Source organism: Urocitellus parryii, chromosome 10, assembly GCF_045843805.1.
Source record: "Urocitellus parryii isolate mUroPar1 chromosome 10, mUroPar1.hap1, whole genome shotgun sequence".
Lineage (NCBI taxonomy): Eukaryota > Metazoa > Chordata > Mammalia > Rodentia > Sciuridae > Urocitellus > Urocitellus parryii.
Genome location: NC_135540.1, coordinates 41,998,250 through 42,018,041, shown reverse-complemented (window position 1 = coordinate 42,018,041; position 19,792 = coordinate 41,998,250). Strand labels below are relative to the sequence as shown.

At 35.7% G+C, this 19,792-nt stretch overlaps 1 protein-coding gene and 1 non-coding gene across 8 annotated transcripts in view; one reads left to right on the top strand and one right to left on the bottom strand.

The window, feature by feature from the left end:
* Window positions 1–19,792, top strand: part of Hpgds (hematopoietic prostaglandin D synthase) — a 96,085-nt gene that overhangs the window by 17,232 nt on the left and 59,061 nt on the right. For 3 of the 7 annotated variants that reach the window (XM_026407445.2, XM_077803616.1, XM_026407448.2), the window contains exon 1: window positions 190–313. The gene's annotated coding sequence lies outside the window, so the exon portion shown is untranslated. Of the gene's footprint in view, window positions 1–188; window positions 314–6,586; window positions 6,607–14,044; window positions 14,066–19,792 lie in introns of those variants that run through there. The other 4 variants (XM_026407446.2, XM_026407449.2, XM_077803617.1 and 1 more) reach the window with 4 other exon arrangements.
* Window positions 10,474–10,580, bottom strand: LOC144257358 (U6 spliceosomal RNA). Its single transcript, XR_013344440.1, has one exon. It is a non-coding gene; the product is annotated as a U6 spliceosomal RNA (small nuclear RNA).

Below are 19,792 nucleotides of genomic sequence, written 5' to 3'. Positions count from 1 at the left end.
ACATGAACATTTTTGGTGTCATTAACAGTCTCACTCTGAGTAAAAAGTGGAAACCGTTTTTGAGGTACATCATTATTACTTCCCTGTAAATTTCAACCCTATTGCATTGTTAAATATTTTCAAGGTTAACTAATGCTCTCCTGCCAGCAGGTGGCTCTGTATCAAAAAGGGAAAAGACAAACGAAAATGAAACTTGTGTCTAAAATGGGACCCAGGTCTCATTCCCTATTACTTACTGTGTTTATATCTTAACTGTTACTGCAGGAAAGCTGTTTAGTATACAGAGAGCAAGAGGATATCTACAAAGGAACAAGTAAGTAAAACATTAAAAATAATTCTTTTAAGGATATTTCAAATAAGCTTCAGATCTGTAACTAGAAGTTTTTGTTTTGTTTTATTTTAAATTAATATAGCCAAAAATTTAAGAGATGGAAAAAATGGTAAGAACATTGAAAAGAACTTTTATTTTACAATGATTTTCTGTGGCTAGAGTGGAAAGATCACTTTTATGTCTAATATATACATTTATTTTAAAATATTAAAAAACAGTCCCTTTGACCAACATGGCACTAAAAGTGAAGCAAGCAGTTCTGTGACATTGATGTGGCCAAGGTCAACACTCTGAGCAGGCCTGGTAGGGAGGGGAAGGCATTTGGTCAACTCATTCCTGATTATGATGCTTTGATGTTGCCAAGAAAATTGAAATCATCTAAACACTGCCCAGTTGGTTAATTCTAAATATATATTATTTCACCATAAAAATATTAGTAAAACCAATATCTATGCACACCACCCACCCTGACAAATAGAACACAATCTTTTATTAAAATGTTTTCTTAGTAAATTTTAAATATTAGTGGGATCCATGGTGAAATACTCATATATGCACATAAAATTAGCTTCAATTCATTCCCCAGTACTTCACTCCTCCCTTTCCCTATTCCCCTCCCTCTATTCTTTGACCTTTTTTCTGTTTATTTATATGTATATATATTTTTTTCATCAGTGCATTAAAATTATGCATAAAGTGGGATTCATCATGATAATTTATACATGTATATAGCATAATGTGGCTGATTTTATTCCCCAGTTCTTCTTCTTTCCTTCCTTCCCTCCAACCCCCTTAATTCTCTACTTACCGTCTACTGATCTTCATTTAACTCTTGAAGACTGTGTGAACATTTTCCTTTATTCCCAGAGATAATATTGTTCTTATTTCTGTGTTTATAATTATTTCATTTGTTTTTGTGTCCTTATAGTATTGCTATATATATATATATATATCTTTATAAATATAGTTTTGATATATATGTGTACATATATAGAGAGATATATGATCCCTAAATATAGTGCTTCTTTTTTCCTTTTCTTTCTTTCTTTTCTTTTTTTTTTTTTTTTTTTTTTTGCAGTGCTGGGGATTGAACCCAGGGACACTCTACCACTAACCTATATTCCTATCCCTTTTTATTTTTTATTTTAGATAGGGTCTGGTTAAGTTGCTGAGGCTGGGCTCAAACTTGGGACCTGCCTACCCTCAGCCTCGTGAGTTGCTGGGATTATAGATGAGCACTACCATTCCTAAAAATATTACTTAGTTTTAGTGTAAATGATACTGTACTATGTGCATTCTTCTGTGATGCACTTTATCAACTACCTTTATATTTATGAGTTTCATCCATTTTGAGACATATATTCTAATACATAAATACCATTATGTATTTTGAATCATCACATTAGGTAAAGAAATCACACCAACTGAAATGCAGCCAAAGGCAAAGAGACTGTAAAATGGATACTAGAGAAAGAAGTCATGCATACAAAATTTGGGCTTTAATCAGTTGCTTAAGTGAGGGTTTTACTAGTTACCCATATTTCATCTTGCCTTATCATGTATGGTAGAGGTATATGTAATCCATTACATTTTTTTTCTTTCTTCCTTCCTTCTAATTTTACATAGTTGGTAGTAGTTGACTTTATAAATGATTCTATTTAGTACAAGGTATCAGTCTGAGATTATGAATGAAACTTGTAGAGGAATAAACTCTCACAAACTGCAAAGGTTATGAGATTTACCCTCTTGCCAGTAAACAAATTGGGCTTCCCTCCCTGCTCTAGTTTCAAGAATGCAGGATGCAGTTTCAAAGATGCATCTCTGACACCTAGGTCAGAGACGAAAAACAGTTTATTACTCATGCCAATGTCAATAGCCAGTGAATGGCATTTGAAGTGCCAGTTCCCTGAGAATCAATTCTTATAGGGCAACTCAAAGAGGGCAAGATGGTTCCTGCACATGGAATGGATTGTGTTGTAGGAAAGAAACCCTAAGCTTAGTGAAACCTAAGTTTTCATGTTGAAAAGAACATATGCCTAATCTTTGCCCCAGAAGAGACTCATTGCTATCTTCCAAGATTGTTCATTACATAAACATTCTCAAGAAGAATGACATCAGAGATTTGAGATACTGCTAAATTCAGACCTCTGCTGTTGGTGTGTGGCAGGCATGTGGGAAAAACTAATAAACATTTAATATCTGATTCTAAATTTTTAAGGAGACAATTATATTGGGTATAGTTTTACTGTTTTTACAATTTTGCTTATGCAAGAATATCATGTTTAACATTGGCTTCAGAGGAAGTATTATTAATATATATCTGGATAAAGAATGTGTTCCCAAAACACAGAGTTTGAGGAGAACTTCTGACCACAGATTTTCTAAGATCTTGTCTGACTTCTCTAGTTATTAACCATTACAGAACCCTGAGGGAGATTACTTGATCTACTTGAGATATATATATATATATATATCTCAACTTGATCTACTTGAGATATATATATATATATATATATATCTCAACTTAAGTTCCCAAAGTCATTATTATTATAGGTTTGGAAAGTTCTTACAATCCAAAGTTAAGCATAATACTTTTGCATAAGCAGAAATATCCCATATTATTTCATAAACTTATTTGTAAAAACCATAAAACTAAGCACTAAAACTATAAAATAAAATAACTGTCTCCTTAAAACTTAGAATTTCACACTAAATGCTTATTAATTTTTCCTGCATATACATGCTTCCTTGCTTGATCTCTTCAGTCAAGAAGAATGGATCTACAGAGATAAATTCTTATGCTCAGGGACATGGTTAGGTTTTATCTTCTCTTCTTTCAAGAGAATGATAAAAACTTAATACAGGCAAAATGAAGATAAAACACATGTTTCTTGTTGCTGGGAGTCAGTCTCAACCCTCATTTTTATTGGCAGTTGTAAGATTTTTGCAGTATGAAAATGTACTGATCCAGCTTTCCTGGAAACAGTGATCCAGCTATAGGATGATAAAATATTGAAACATAAATTGCCAGCATATCCTCTTGAATGATGAATAGACCCATATTTAATTATGTCTAAAAGTCCTATAAAGCTGAACTGCTCTTAGGGGCTAATAAAAATGAGCCACATTTATTCTTAAATGAAGTAGAACATAATGTTTCCCCCTTCTGTAGAAAAAATGTAGTGGTATAAGTAAAATTCTCAAGCACTAACCATCATTTATCCAAAAAAGTTACAAAAACAAAAACAAGCACGTGGAAGTCTACTTGGGTGCAAATATCACGGGATTTTTGAGTTATAGTCTATTCTTCTTTGCTACTTTGCAAACCTGCAGTGTACTCATTGCTGGCAGATGGTAAAGCTCTTTATGTTCTTAAGAGATAACCAGGGAAGGAGATTCTACAGTGCCTCTCAGGAATTGCTCAGTATTTTACAACTCTTGCTGTCAGGAAACAGTTTTGCATATTTAACCTAACTCCCACCAGCCAACATTTAGACCCATTTCCTTTGGTTAGTCCTCAGTGGAGATGAAGAACAGCTGGCCGCCATCTGCATAATATTCCTTTATAAATTAGAAAGATGAAGTCATCCCACTGACTTCTGTTCTACCGGATAATGATCACATTCATTTAGCCTGTCTTCCTATCACCTATTTTCAAGCCATTAATCATTTTAATTCATGCCTGTAAGTTCTGTTTTTCATATTTCTCATAAATTATGTACAAGACACTTTAATGTTCATATAAGAGTTAAGAGTAATATCTTTTTCTCTGCTGCATCTATGTTCATAAGATACTGGTATCATACCTATCTTTAAGCAATACTATGTGTATTTCTACCGTATCATTTATCTATGTTCTCTGTGATTACTATCTTATTCTCAGCTAAGCCACACATCTTAATTATGTGTATTTTCTTCTTCATCTGTACTGGGTCACTTTATGAACATAGATTTCATTGCTAAATTGAGTTAAACTGAGTTCTGTTTTTTCTGACAAGGCCCCAAACCCATTGTTCAGTGACAAATATCTTACTTCTATTTGAAATTATTTATGATTTTAATTTTATGCTCTACATTCCATTAATATAATCATCAAATTTAAAAAATTTAAAATGAACTAAATTTAACATTGCAAAATATTTGGCCTCCAGTTCAAATTTTACTTTGATGACCCATTCCCCCTGGGAATATATTTCCATAATAGCATCAGTTAGGCTACCTTTAGGGGCAATTCATACATATTCCCTTTGGGGTGTTAATATAAATTTTATTGCTGTAATGAGTTCACTGCTTATCTCTGCAAATAGGTCAGAAATGGCTTAGCTTTTGCCATTTGGTGTTAGTGTATGCTGGCTTGTTCCACAGCAGTTTTTTGTTTGTTTGGTTGGGTTTTGTTGTTGTTGTTTTGAGAAAAAGGAAAAAAGAAGTTTTATTGATTCGTTAGCAAATGAGAAGGCAATGGACTCATTTCTCAGAGGCTGTTGAAATTCTATCAGGTGTAGCCGAGAGCTTTTAAACAGAGGACACAAAGGCTGATTTCCAGGTATGCATACCAGCAGTCATAATTCATATACAAATGGTAGCCTTAAAAGAGAGCCGTTTCTTAGATCTGCTGGTATCAGCTCCCTCGTCTGGATTTCTTCATTCCTGTGGTCAGTGAGCCAAAGGAAGGACAGATCATTTGGCCTAGGATGGGAAGAATGTTAATGGTTTCAGAGGTCTCAATCCACAGAATTGAGAGGGAAGAAGCAGAGGGGGAAGCAGCACACATGATGATTAGGAAGGAGAGCATACTTAGGAGAGCCACAGCATACTTTTATTTATTTATTTATTTTTAATTTTTGTAGTTGTAGATGGATACAATACCTTTATTTATTTATCTTCATGTGGTGCTGAGGAGACAATGCAGGACCTCCTACGTGCGAGGCAAGTGCTCTACCACTGAGTTACAACCCCAGCCCCCACAACATACTTTTTTAAAAAATATTTTTGAAGTTGTAGATTGATACACAATATCTTTATTTATTTTTATGTGGTGCTGAGGATCGAACCCAGTGCCTCATACATGTAAGGCAAGCACTTTACCACTGAGCTGTAGCCCCAACCCCACCACAACATACTTTTATAGGACTGTCTCATTGCTTCTTTTGTATTCCACCAAATTGTAGCTGTGATCTGTCTCCTACAAAGTTCTTCCCATTATCTAAGAAAGTGATACGTGCAGGAGACTTGCTTATACTCTTACTAGGAACTGAATGAAAGAAGGTGCTGTCCAGCATGCCAGATTGTACTGTGCTGGGTCTCAATTTCCATTCCAGCAGGGATCATATTCCAGTCAAGATAAATTCTCCCACTTTACCGTTCTGTCATTCTGGTCTGCAACAACTTTAGATGGGTCTCACAGGACTTTTTTTTTCTTTCACAAAGACATGCTGCTTATTATTCTGTTGTTCCTAAAGTGTTTGCCAACTGGTTTTTAAATTATTACATTTAGCTACTTGGAGGGAAGAGAAGTTGAACCTTTAAGTCTACAATTTCTAAGGAGTCTGAAAGGAACAGATGTTAAACTCTTAACTTACAATTTCTAAAGGGCTTTTCTCTTTTGTAAAAAGGCACTGCATTGACTCTTGACAGAATTTACAGTTAATGAAGAAATACTAAATAAGATTGTCATTTAAAAAGCCAAGGCAATAAATAAATTCTTGAGATATTTTTTAAGAGAGAGAGAGAGAGAGAGAGAGAGAGAGAGAGAGAGAGAGAGAGAGAGAGAATTTTTAATATTTATTTTTTAGTTCTCGGGGGACATAACATCTTTGTTGGTATGTGGTGCTGAGGATCGAACCCAGGCCGCACGCATGCCAGGCGAGCGCACTACCGCTTGAGCCACATCCCCAGCCCCTAGAGATTGTCTTTTTAAAAACATATATATAACCACATAGTATGAAAGTTTCCATTGTAGTTTTCCATTTCTTCCAAAAGCAGAATGAAAATTCTTGAGCCACATCCCCAGCCCCTTGAGATTGTCTTTTTAAAAACATATGTATGAAAATTTCCATTGTAGTTTTTCATTTTCTTCCAAAAGAGAGAATGTCCTGTTTTAAGCTGGTCATGCATTAAGTATTAGTTCCTCGTGGCTCTGAATCCAAAAATAGCCTGCAACTTCTAGTGTTTATTCAGAAAAACATTTCAGAGAATGACTTAAAACAGTTTCTATTTTTTATTTCTTTATTTTTATGTGGTGCTGAGGATGGAATTCAGGGCCCCGCACATCCTAGGTGAGTGCTCTACCGCTAAGCCCCAGCCCCAGCCCCTTAAAACAGTTTATAAATTGAATATTATTGAATTAAAAATTGAAACAATGATTTGAAGGTAGAAGTTTTTCACTAAGATATGTCTTGTTTGAACTTACATAGTTCCTTTATGAAATTAGAAATAATTCACATTGGTGATTTTCTAAATTGTTAGCTTATCTTCTAAAATATTTTTCATTCATCATTTGAAAAAGACTTTCCATGCACCTTCTATGGAGAGGTACTATTCTATCTTCTTGAAATATATTAGTAAACAAAATAAACCAAGACCTACTCTTAAGGAGCTTACAGTCTAGTGAGAGGAAACAGAAAAAAAAAAGCATAATAGCTAGATTCAGTAATGTTTTAGAAGGTGATATGCACCATAGAAAGAGAAAAAATAGAAGAAAAATAAAGTCAGGAATGCAAAGATGAGGGAAGAAGACTGAGAGCTTTGTAGTACTAAGACTTGAGTGATCCTTAAAGCATGGGAGAAGATGGCCAAGATGGGGAGGAGTACTCCAGATAAAGGAAACAACCATGCAGAGGCTCTGATGAGACCTTGCCTTGCACGTTCAAGAGTACCAATATATTTGGAGCATGATAAAGCATGGAGAAATAAGTCAGGGAGGTAATGAGAGGTCAGGTCAAAAGGGGTCCTACAGGCAACTGAAAAGACTTTGGTTTTTACTCAAGGAAATGAAGGAGAGGGCACTGAAGGGTTTTTGTTTTTCTGGTTCTGGGAATTGAACCCAGGGCTTGGTGAATGGTAGACAAGTGCTCTACGACTGAGCTACACCCACAACTTGGGCAGTCGAGGCTTTTAAACAGAGGGATAACATGATCTGAACATTTACTTTGAAAGGATTGTCTGGTTCTTCTAATAAAAATAGATTGTATGGCGTCAGGAGTGAAAGAAAGGAGACCTCTAAGAGGGCTATTGAATAGTTCAAGTGAGAAAGGATGGTATCTCAGTAAAGGCAGGGGACAGCCAGGTGCCCTGGTGCATGCCTGTAAATCCCAGCATTTTAGGAGGCTAAGACAGGAGGATTGCAAGTTCAAAGCCAGACTCAGCAACTCAGAAAACCCTGTCTCTTAATAAAATACACAATAGGGCTCAGGATGTGGCTCAGTGGTCCAGTGTCCCTGAATTTAATCCCTGGTATCCTGCTCTGCACCACCCCACCCACCGCAAAAAAAAAAAAAAAAAAAAAAAAAAAAAAAAAAAAAAAAAAAAAAAGGCAGGAACAAATGGACTAATTAGAGTTTGTTGTTTTGTTTTGTTTTGATGGTGGGTCACAAGATTTCTACATGCATTTGATGTGTAAAATTAGGGAAAGAAAGAATAACCCTGGGCTTTTGAAATCAAGATTCATATAATAAAATTTATAATGAGCTTCAAGTTCAGGAGGGTAGACTAGAGTGGACATGAACATTTAAGAGTCATTGGCTTATGGACTTTTGCACATATGCCCAATATGCTATATCCAATTTACGCCCAGGAAGTTGGATGAGATTGTAGAATAAATGACTATGGGAAAAAAAAAAAAAAAGGTTCAAGGACTGAGCCATATAAGTCAGTAGTTTCAGGTTGGAGTGAAGAGAACTTAAAGTAAATAAGTAAATAAAATTAAGTAAAAAGGAAATTGAAATAGAGAGAGAAAACCAAGCATGTAGCCAAGTGGAAAACAGAAATACGAAAAGATAAATCAATTATGTTAAACCCTGCTGACAGACCCAGTAAGATGAAGGCAGAATTGACCACTGGGTTTAGTAACTGGGAAAATGATTAATGAACTTTATAATAAACTTTTCATGGGATGATGGGTGAAAGCGTAATTTTGTAACATTTAATGGATTAAAGAGGATGGAAGAAAAGGAATCAGTGAACATAGCACAGATAATTCTTTTGAGGAAATTTGTTAGAAATGAGAGGGGGAAAAAAGGGATAGTAGTTTTCAGAGGAAGTGAGGTTTAAAGAGGTTATTTTTTTAAATAGGAAGCAGAGAAGCATGTTTGGGTACTCCTACGGTTTGGATAAGTGTCCCCCAAAGACCCATGTGTTAAAGGCTTTGTCCACAGGGTTGTTCAGCTGAGAAGTGGTGGAATCATTTGGAGGTGGGCCTTAGTGGTCCTTGGGGGGCTTGCTCTGGAAGGGCATTGTGGGACCCTGGCCTCTTTCTCTTCCCTTTTGCTTCCTGGCTCATGGAATGAGTGGTTTTGATTCCTCACACACACCTGTAAAGAAATAATAATAATAAAGGGGACACAGAGACAAGGTGCAGAGGCAGGGAAGGTGGTAGAGTGGCTCTAACACCAAGGCTTCTCAGGGCATTGCCATACCAGCTAGACATTGCACATACATTAACTATATTATTAGATCCTAAGAGAGATTACCGGGTGCCCTGTATATTTCCACAGTCAGAATCCCTACATCTCACCTTTTTTTGTTTTTTTATGACCTTTTTAAAAAAATATATTTATTTTTTAGTTATAGGCAGACACAATATCTTTATTTTACTTCATGTGATGCTGAGGACGGAAACCCAGTGCCTTATGCATGCTAGGGCGAGTGCTCTACTTCTGTGCCACAAACCCAGCCCTTTTATGGCCTTTTTGATGAATAATATTTATTTTCTCTTAAATGTTGGCAGGGACAAAAAAGTAGGGTAAACATTGGCTACAGCAAGCACAACATAATAATCTCAATATTAATAAACATCTACCTATGAATAATTGCTTGACCCAGGTAAAGTTGGGTAACCGCAAAGTTAGCCAATCCAATAAGTCTAAACCTCCATTATCTTGTTGGACCTGTTTAATGATGTCTTTAAGGTATTTTATCTCCTTAGAAACAGAATTACTGTTATCACTTAAAGCAACACATATTAATAAGCTCCTGACATCCTTTATGATGTAATAATAGGAAATAATTAATTGGGGCCTGATTGTCAAGTATGGCTTGATGATGTTGTTTTTGTTCTTCATTAAGCATATTAATTGCCATGGAGGTATGATTAATATTTTTTTTACCATAGCACAGGTTTTGTAAACCCCGACAAGTAGTCCAAGGATACCCACTAAGGAAAGTATCAAAGCATCAAATTTTGTCTTAGAGAGAAGGCTCACTGAATCATTACAGTTTTTAACAAGGAGAATAGACCTTTTATGGATGCATTGTGCAGGATGGTGGCCTATTAAATCCTGTGGGGATGGTAAGAACACAGTTAGCCTGTTAAGACAACAATGGGTACCATGAGACATTTGTGTAGGTGTATAACAATTTTAACCAAGTGAACCCAGATATTTTAATGGGTTTTAGAAGTCAAGAATTCCTACTGTACTGAATTTCCACAGCTTGGGAACATCAGAACAACATTATTGTTAAAACCAAAGCATTTACAGAGTTTTGTGTGAGTTTAGCAATCATAGCAGTAACTAAGTTTTCTGGAGTACATTTTAACCCCATTTGAGCCAACAGCTGTTGAGCTGAGGCTATTAATGATTTTGTATCCCCCTAAGTCTCTGGAAGTCTAGAAGCTTGGGATCCTCTTTTAATGTTTCTTCTCTTTCAAGGACAGTGATCATTGTCCTCCTGTTTGGTGGGACTCTCTTCATCCAGGATCAAATGAAACTTGGGGATCAGGTTGTAAAGTCCCTGATGTTCATTTATAATTGATAGATCTCACACACCAAGCTGGAATCCAAACTGGACCTGTTGGTGTAAGCATAGCAGTCTATCCTTTTCCCCAGGTGATCAGAGGCACAGGGTCTTGTCATGTTGGGTCTGGTGAAACCCTATCTTTTACATAAATTTTTTTTTAATTATTTTTTTTATTGGTTGTTCACAACAAAAATATGGAACGCTTCACGAATTTGCGTGTCATCCTTGCGCAGGGGCCATGCTAATCTTCTCTGTATCGTTCCAATTTTAGTATATGTGCTGCCGAAGCGAGCACTTACATAAATTTTTTTGTAATGGCTGTTTAGGAATAAAATGTCTACCCAAAGCAGATGACTGATTGTGACTAAAAACTTTGTATTGTATGTTGAGTGCATTAACTGTAAATAAAATAACATTTAAAGCATTTTTAATACGAGAGAGGCTAGGTCCCCTTTTTTGTTTTTGTTTTAAAAGGAAGGTTTTAAGAGTATGATGCTCATTTAACCAAAGCTTGTCCAGTAGAATTCTGAGGAATACCATGATTCAAAATTATATTTCATTGGGAATAAATTTGTGCAAAAGCATGAGATGTATATGCAGGGGCATTATCTGTTTTTAAACAAATAGGCCTGCCCATGGTGGCAAAACAAAGCAATAAATGAGAAATGTAAGCAGATATCTTATCAGACCTATGGGCACTAGCCCAAATGAACCCAGAATAAGTATCAATGGAAACATGAAGAAAGGAGTAAGGATGAAAAGGAGGGAAATGGGTAACATCCATTGTCAAGGTGCATTAGAATGTGGATTTATAGATTTTTCACAAAGGAGCCTGGAGAGGGTACACAGTGAGAACAGCTGTTGACTATAGCATGAGCCTGTCGAGAAGAGATGGAAAACATTTATATTAATGATGGAGCATTTTGATAAAAAAAAAAAAATCCATGGGATTTTACAGCACCTGAAAATAAAGGACAAAGGGATTTCACAGCTTCATCTGTATGAGCGTTACCTTTCATCAAAGGTCCAGGAATCTTGGTGTAGCTGCATATATGAGTGAGGAAGATAGGAGATGTACGACGCTGTAAGAGTTTGAAGGGTTAAAAAAAGAGACAGTAAATTGGAATCCAAACGAGGGCATAATACGGTTCTAAAGATATGAGGAACAAGTTTAGTTACATATTGAGAATCTGTAATAATGTTTAAAGTAGTAGAAAATAGTCTTAGTTAACTCAGCTTGCTGTGGACAGATTTGAGGTAGGGTATAATAGTCCATTTATCATTTATAAGAACGGATATTACTTTTTAAAAAATTTACTTTTATCTGTATCCACTTTTAAACCATCTACAAGAGGAATGGTAGAAATTAAGGAAGAAGGATATAATTAAGGACCTGATATAACAAAGAGAATTGTCCATCATGAGGCATGTGAAAATTAACTGGTGCTAAAATATCTGTTAATACAACTTGATAGTAGAGGTATAGAGATAATCTGTAAGTATTAGAGATAAGAAATTTTTTAAATAAGTAAGGCATAAGACATAAACGTCCATTCCTGTTAAGGATAAAATTTTAGTATGATCATCAGTAATTAATTGAGCATACATGTCAGTAAAGGGCAAAATATCATAGCCCCCAAAATGAGGACAATATAATTATTTAACATGCATGCATATTAAATATATACATACATATAATACATATATAATTTTTGGTTATAATAGTTACTACTGTTGTACAAGCATAGGTGTTTTAACAAAAATTATTAATTACAATGGCACATTAGATATTGAAAGTTGGTCCATTATTGTTGATAATCCTTTTTAATTTTTTGTAAAGACTGTTTTAAGAAAGGGGTCAAATAAAGGAAGGAGGTAGAATCCTGTTTTTTTAACAGTTGGAAAAAATGAGAGATCAGTTTGGCATTAGCTGTAATTTTTTTTTTTGATGTTTGACATCTGAGTGCTGTTTTTTTTTTATTGGTTCTTCACAACATTTATTTAAGAAACTAAACTTATGAAGATTAATTTTATTTATGTTAAATTTAATTAATTTATTTTAATTATAACATAAAAACATAAGAAGAACATGATTAATAGCATTAATCATCCTTTTCATTGAAGAAAAATTTTAGAAATAATGGATATCCTATTATATTTTAAATAATTTTTGGAAATTAAGACTTTAATGTTTGGTCACCTGGAAAAACCCATAAGCCATAATCTTAAAGACATCTATATTTTTATCTGATTATTTGATTTGAATTAAGTTATTTGGATCCATTTTTTAATTTAAATTTTAGTTGATGAGCACTCATTTGTTTAAATGTCAACTTAATATCAAGTATATAATATATAGATATAAGATAGGCCTGCACAATTGGAAATGCCAGGTGTAGAATCTAACAGCCATGATGGACAATGAAATAAAAGGTTTCATATGGCCAGATATTTGTCCTTGATGGTTATCAGATTTATTTCCAACATAACCATGTTTATATCTTTTTTTGGAAGAATTAAAAGAAATTTTTGAATGTATTTGAGAGTTAACTCTGGAGAAATTGGCCTTTGGATAAAGACAGAATGTAAAAACCTTTATAGTTAGATAAAACAAGACTGATCAGAAAAATACATCAACTTACAGAGAATACTTAACAACTTAGATTGTCTTAATATTAACTTTTTCATCAGGTCAGAGTGCACTTTTAGCTCAGATAAAAGCCACTTGGAAGTCTGTGAAATTCTTACGAAAAAACTTTTTTTTTTTTTTTAAAGAAAGCTTGTACATTTATAATGTTTCTACTTTTGTCTTTCTGTGTTGTAACATTAGGGAGGAACTGGTCAAGAAAGCCAGCTGAACACAGATAAGACAGTCAATGAAGCAGTTTGGATTTAAAAGGGACACTTTTTTTCTTTTGTCTTAATTGGTTTTTCATAAGCCTAGACAAATCTTGTAGGTCTTGTAATTTATATTTTAAATATAAGGCTAGGAAAGTTAGAGATCCAGCAGAAGTTAAAAGGTAAGGAAACTGTTGTAATCATTTTTTCCTTTTATAAGATAATTCTTAAAGAATGGTGTTGTGGTTTACATGTTTTTCTGGAGAGTTCTTTTTTCTTTTTGTTTTAAATCTTGCAAATCTTGTAGTTTCCACATATGGTTGAATATGAGTAATGATTTGTTGTGGATTGGAAGGGGCAGAGCATGGTAACCACAGGGAGGTTTTGGACACTTGTTTAATTTTGTTTCCTTTGCCCCAAACCGGGGTGGCCTCTTGGGGCCATGTATAAAGCCATACCATAATAGTATTTATTAGCATGACATGAGTATTTCTGTACAATAACCCTGTAATTGACTGTTTATTTAAACAAAGAGTTAATTAAGTCTACTTACAGTAACTGATGAACATGTTCCAATGAGAGTAGAGTCAAATTTTGTATTTTCCCTTTCATTTAAAGGTTTTAACTCATTAAATACAGCAAAGGGTAGTTACCCTTCATATTTTGGTTGGTTAGCCAAATTTATCTTAATAGGACAGACTGGTAAGTTGTGATATCCTCCCTCCTCCACAGCGTGTCCCAAACACTCAATTAACTGGGATCTAGCTGGGGGAGGGGCAGTGCCACAGCTGGCCAGGGACGCAATGGCAGTGAATTATTTAGAGGAGCCAAACATGTAGGAGGCTAGGCTCCAGGACAGCTCCAGGCAGAGGGAAATTGCCAGGACTGTGCTGCAGGAGATTTAAAGGGGCCACATAGCCAGGCACAGAAGGAGAAGAGCAGGTAGGTTGAAAAATAGGAGCTTTAATCACTGCATCATGGCAAAGATACCAAGCATGTAGCACAGAAATGGGAGCGAATGGTTCCTCATGAAGTAAGTGTCTTACCTACCTCCTCCCAATATTTTGAATGTAATGAACTGCTTTCTGGTTACCAAGGACAAGATGAATCTATTTCTGTCAGCAAGGCAGCAAGGTCAGTGTTGTATAAGGTATGTCCAGCTTGCAAAGTAATAAAGAAAGCTCTGCCCGGTGACATCGTTGAGCGTCCGACAGAGAATTTCCTATAGTTACTGATTATACTCAGCTGATGAAAAATGCATCAAAAGCCTACTCCAGACATAAGTAAACTATTCCTTTCCCGTTACCTGTCCCGAAGGATCTCTATCAAGGCAGCTTTTGTTGTCCCAAACTCTCTGTAGAGTAAGTGGCTGTGTGGGGAGAAAAGTCTTCTCACACCCCAATGATGGTTGCCAGTTGTAAAGAAATAATAATAATCAAGGGGACACAGAGACAAGGTGCAGAGGCAGGGAAGGTGGCAGAGTGGCTCTAAAACAGAGGCTTCTCAGGGCATTGCCATACCAGCAAGACATTGCACATGTATTAGCTCTATTATTAGATCCCTAAGAGAGATTACAGGGCATTCTAAGAGTGGGAAACAGGGTCCTGTTACCTCTCACCAGGGGAACTCTTCTCTGCTCATTTCCATAGTCAGAATCCCTACACACACCTGCTATAATGAGCTGCATCACCACCGGCCCAAAGCAATGGGATCAATTCATCATAGACTAGAATCTCCAAAAAACTGTGAACCAAAATAAGGCTTTTCTCTTTATAAGTTAATCATCTCAGGTTTGTTTGTTTATTTGTTTGTTTGTTATTGTGACAGAAAGCTGACTAACAGACAGACACTGATAGGAAACAAAACAAAACAGTAAAGGCTGAAAAACTGATGCTATAGAAAGGAGGGGAATGGCCATTCTCAGTTCTTGAGCAGAAAAAGGATGGTATCTATACCCAAGTGGAGGGATTTGGTTTTCAATCATAGCAGAATAGTTATGTAGGCTATCCAGGGTGAAAACAGCGAATGTTTACACTGAGAAGACTGTGGAGGTATCACAGTTATTATCAATGACACATTCTAGTATATGATCCTGGAAGTTAGTGGCTGAAATAGGGTGAGATATGAGATCACTAGAGAATAGGAGTTCAAAACCTGAATTACTGGCTGGGTGAAAAATGGCGTTGTCACCTTTACTGTTCATTTCTGATGCCCTCTTTGCTTTGCTTTCATTGTACTTCCCCTGAGAAGACATACTTACGTTTTGCCTATAATTAGGGAGGAAAAAAGGATCATTAGACAAAAATAGTTTTACTGTTGCTACTCCTACTCTACAATATGTCTAAATTCAGAACATTTCAGCATGAGCCAAAACACCTATTTCTAACACCAAGCACAGAAACATATAGGAGAGGGAAATATATAAAATCCTACTGTGGATTTATGATTCCATTTAATGAGGCTTTGCTGACAGCAATACTTTTGGGCTTTTCCTATGTTTGGCGCTCCCAGATATTTTCACACCCTGGCACAATGTACATATTAAATACAAAGTGGCTGAGCTGTTCACCTAACTTTTATACAGTGACCGAAAGGTGGGAAAGGAAAACTGGCTTAACTCCTTGAACACAGTCATATTCTCAGGCAGATCAGTTTCAAAGAAGAGAACATATAAAAGTTGAGAATAAGGAAATTGATTCCTTTCAGACATTCTGTACTCACATGGAAAAGTCTGTGAGTGTGTCTCGGTTTGCAGACGACTGAAACAGATATCTGAAAACTTAAAACAATCTATGTGAAAAGAGTATCTTATTATAGTTCAAAATATTCAAGATGAATGTTTACACAGAGAGTAAATGAAAGAAAAAGCAGTTTAGAATGCTCCAAAAAGAAAGGGTCATCTTAAAATTATGGCATTTGCAGATAAATGGATGGAGTTGGAGAATATCATGCTAAGTGAAGTAAGCCAATCCCCAAAACCAAAGTCTGAATGTTTTCTCTGATAAGTGGATGCTGATCCATAAATGGGGGGAAGGAGAGCAAGGGAGGAATGGAGGGACTTTGGATAGGGTAAAGGGGAAGGAGGGAAAAGGAGGGGGCATGGGAGTAGGAAGGATGGTAGAATGAGATGGACATCATTAGGTACCTGTATGAAGACATGAATGGTGTGACCCTACTTTGTGTACAACCAGAGAAATGAAAAATTGTGCTCCATTTGTGTACTATGAACTGAAATGAATTCTGCTGTCATGTATAATAAAATAAATAAATATTAAATTTAAAAATAAAAAAGAAAGGGCCATTCTCTTTTCTAAATGAAAGGACTATATTATCCTTCAGAGAACATTTTCATTTTGTGCCCATTCATATATCTTTAAGATATTGTATAGCATTTGACTGCTGAGACAGTAAATATAGGGACAGCAGTAAATCCATCCACCATATTAGGATAGACCCAAGGAGATCTATTGAAACTAGTACAGTTGACCCAGATTTTAGTGTTACAAAGAGTTCAACAGTCTCTAAACACAGTTCAAGCAAATACCAACAAGGGCATTAGTGCAAACCAAAGCATCTGGATGTACCAAGGTGATGGAGCCTGAGACATGGATATAATAATTTGAGCCTGAAGCAAGGTTACTTATAATTTCAATAATGCAGATAACTGCCATTAGGGAAGACTGTCCATGAGTAGAGCAGGTGGCTCTAGTTAACAAACCTAACAACCTATAACTAAAAATTTACATTTGTAGGTACTACTAAGACACAATGATATGTAGAAAGGAAGGAATAACTCCTGTGTATAAATTGGGAACTGCTAGTGGAGACTGTTTGCTTCAATTAAAATAGGATTTCTTAACCACCTAGGACATCTCTATTCTTAAGAGACTAATTCCTTTTCTGCTTGTGCTTGGGTAATAAGTATAACACTATCTTAGTTTGTCCCTGGTATTGCAACGAAACATCCTTGGCTGGGTAATTTATAAATAACAGAAATTGATATCTCACAGTTCTGGAAGCTGGAACATGCAAGATCAAGGCATCAGCAGATTTACTATCTGGCGAGGGCTTATCCTCTGCCTTCTAGATAGTATCTTCTCACCATGTCCTCCATGGCAGAAGAGAAGAACAGGTCAGGCAACTCACTGAGGCCTCTTTGATAAATCCCATTTAGGAGGGTGGATCCCTTATGATTCAACCATTTCCCCAAAGGCCTTGCCTTTTTATACTACCACAATGAAGATTGTTTCACCATGAAGTTTGGAAAGACATATACCTTTAAACCATAGTAAATTTCCACTCAAAAAATAATTGATGGGGAAGAGCTACAATGCTACAATGGGTTCAGCAACAGTTTTACATTTTATTACTTTTTTTTAATTAGCTACACATGGCATTACAATGATCTTGGCAATTCATACATTTGAATCAATTGGGGTATAATTTCTCATTTTTCTGTACAAATTGCAGAATCACACTGGTCATACAGTCACCTATATACATACAGCAATCATAATGTCTATTCTATTCTGCTGCCCTTCCTATCCCCCCTTAAGAGCACTTATAGAACCTGAGAATTGTTCATGTGTGTGTATGTGTGTGTGTGCGTGTGTAATATATTTGCAAATCATTCATCTGAATGAAGGTATATGGGACTCTAATGTGTATATACAATCTTTACTTAGCTTTAAAACCCCTTACAGTCACAAGCTAGAGACTGAAAGTCACGATTCTAATCCAGTTCCTTCCCTCCTTCTTGTATTATCTTGATTCAAGAAATCCCTACTCCCAGGCTAGGGTTGTGGCTCAGTGATAGAGGGTTCACCTCACTCACATGTGTGAGGCCCTGGGTTTGATCCTTTATTTTATTTATTCCTATTATTGTATTTATTCCTTTAAGACATTCTGTATTCACATGGAAAAGTCTGTGTGTGTCTCACAGACTTTTAAAAATTTATTTGTAAATTTAATGTTTATTTGTAAATAAATAAAACAAAGGTATGGTATCCAACTACAACTAAAAAACAAATATTAAAAAAAAAATAAATCCCTACTCTCCACTGGTCACTTTTGAAGTAAGTCATCTATATTTACGATTCTGAAAGTGAGACTCCTGAGAGGATTCCAAAGAAACCATCTCTGCATATTCTGAAACATGATAGTGAGCACATGAAGACTTAGAAACTTGGTCATTTTCAGAATTGTGTGGAAAAGCTTTTCTTAGCTTAAACTTTTAATTTCGGAAAGAGTATGAGACTTAGAAAAGCATTATTCTTTGAAATGTTTAAACATCTGTGCATTAGCGTATAATCTGTCAAGAGTTCTGAAGAGAATTACAAAGATTTCACTGACACTGAAATTCACATTTAAAAAGTCAGACTATAATTTGGTTTGAATGGCATGATATGTGAAAATAAGCATTTCTTCAGTTTAAGCTAAAGCCTCATAAAAAATGTTTTCCTTTATAAGGGAACAATGATTATAAATAAAATACTGAGGATAAAAATGATTACCAGCATTTTCTCATCTTAAATCAAATCACCACCAGAGAGCTATAAAAGTTTCTTTTGTGCTTCCCCAAGCATTAGTAAGAATGTTTATGATTGGAAAAATTCATTTCCAAATATTTTTATGCATTTACTTTGCCATATGTTTGAAACCAGTCTTCTAACTATCTCCCTGGATACACTAGCAAGCTTATAACAGTGCTTATTTCCAAAGGAATCTTGGAGAAATACAAGAAAAATATTAGTAAGTGAAACAATACATGTGTGGGTTTTCAAAAGTAGACAGATTTAGTATAAACTGAAGGTTTATTTTCCCTTACTTAAAACCTGAAGACTAATTTAAATTGTACAAATTAATTAGAAATTACTTAATAGTGTGGATAAGCACTGAGTTAGCATTGAGATGTGTATGGAGAGTCCACCCAGTCTTTCATCTAAATTTACAAATGGCCTTTACACAGGAAAACTTGCCTCAGAGTCCTGAGCAAGAGCATTTCCTTCCAGCAGATCTCTATTCCTCTTCCTCCTTTCCTTCCACCTGCCCCCTCTCCAGTGTTAGCCCAGATTCTTCATACTCATCCTCCAATAGTACTTTAGTATAGTCTGTGGCAAGAAATGGTGGAGGACAGGGGAAGAAGGGAAGCCAGTCCTTCAACAGCTCCTCTGGTCCTCCTCCCTGTTCCACCACCAGGCTCATCTTATCTGCAGGGTCTCAGTGCCATTGTACCATCTCCTGCCTCAGCCATCATCCACCCTGTCCTGCTCCACTCTAATGCCAATGGGGAAATGCTGAGGATGCCTTTCTTTCTGGAAAAGGAAATAACTAAAAGTTTTCCTTTGAAGCATAGATGATTTTTCTTCCACCCATTATGAACAATATCTTAAAAGCCAATATTTCCACTAAAGTGGCTTGTATTTTCTTAGAGTGGCAGTCAAAGAAAATAAATAGGAGACAGAAAAAGAAGTATTCCCTACTGAAAAGGAGGACACAACTATAATAATTAAAAGAGTTGTAGATAGGTTAGAATGATGAAGTAAGGGATGGTTATATTCACTTATAAGTCACCCTGCCTCTACTGGATATCAAACTCAGGACTTTATGCATTCTAAGCCTGTGCTCTACCATTAAACTACATGCTTCACAGAGGTCTGCTATACACCA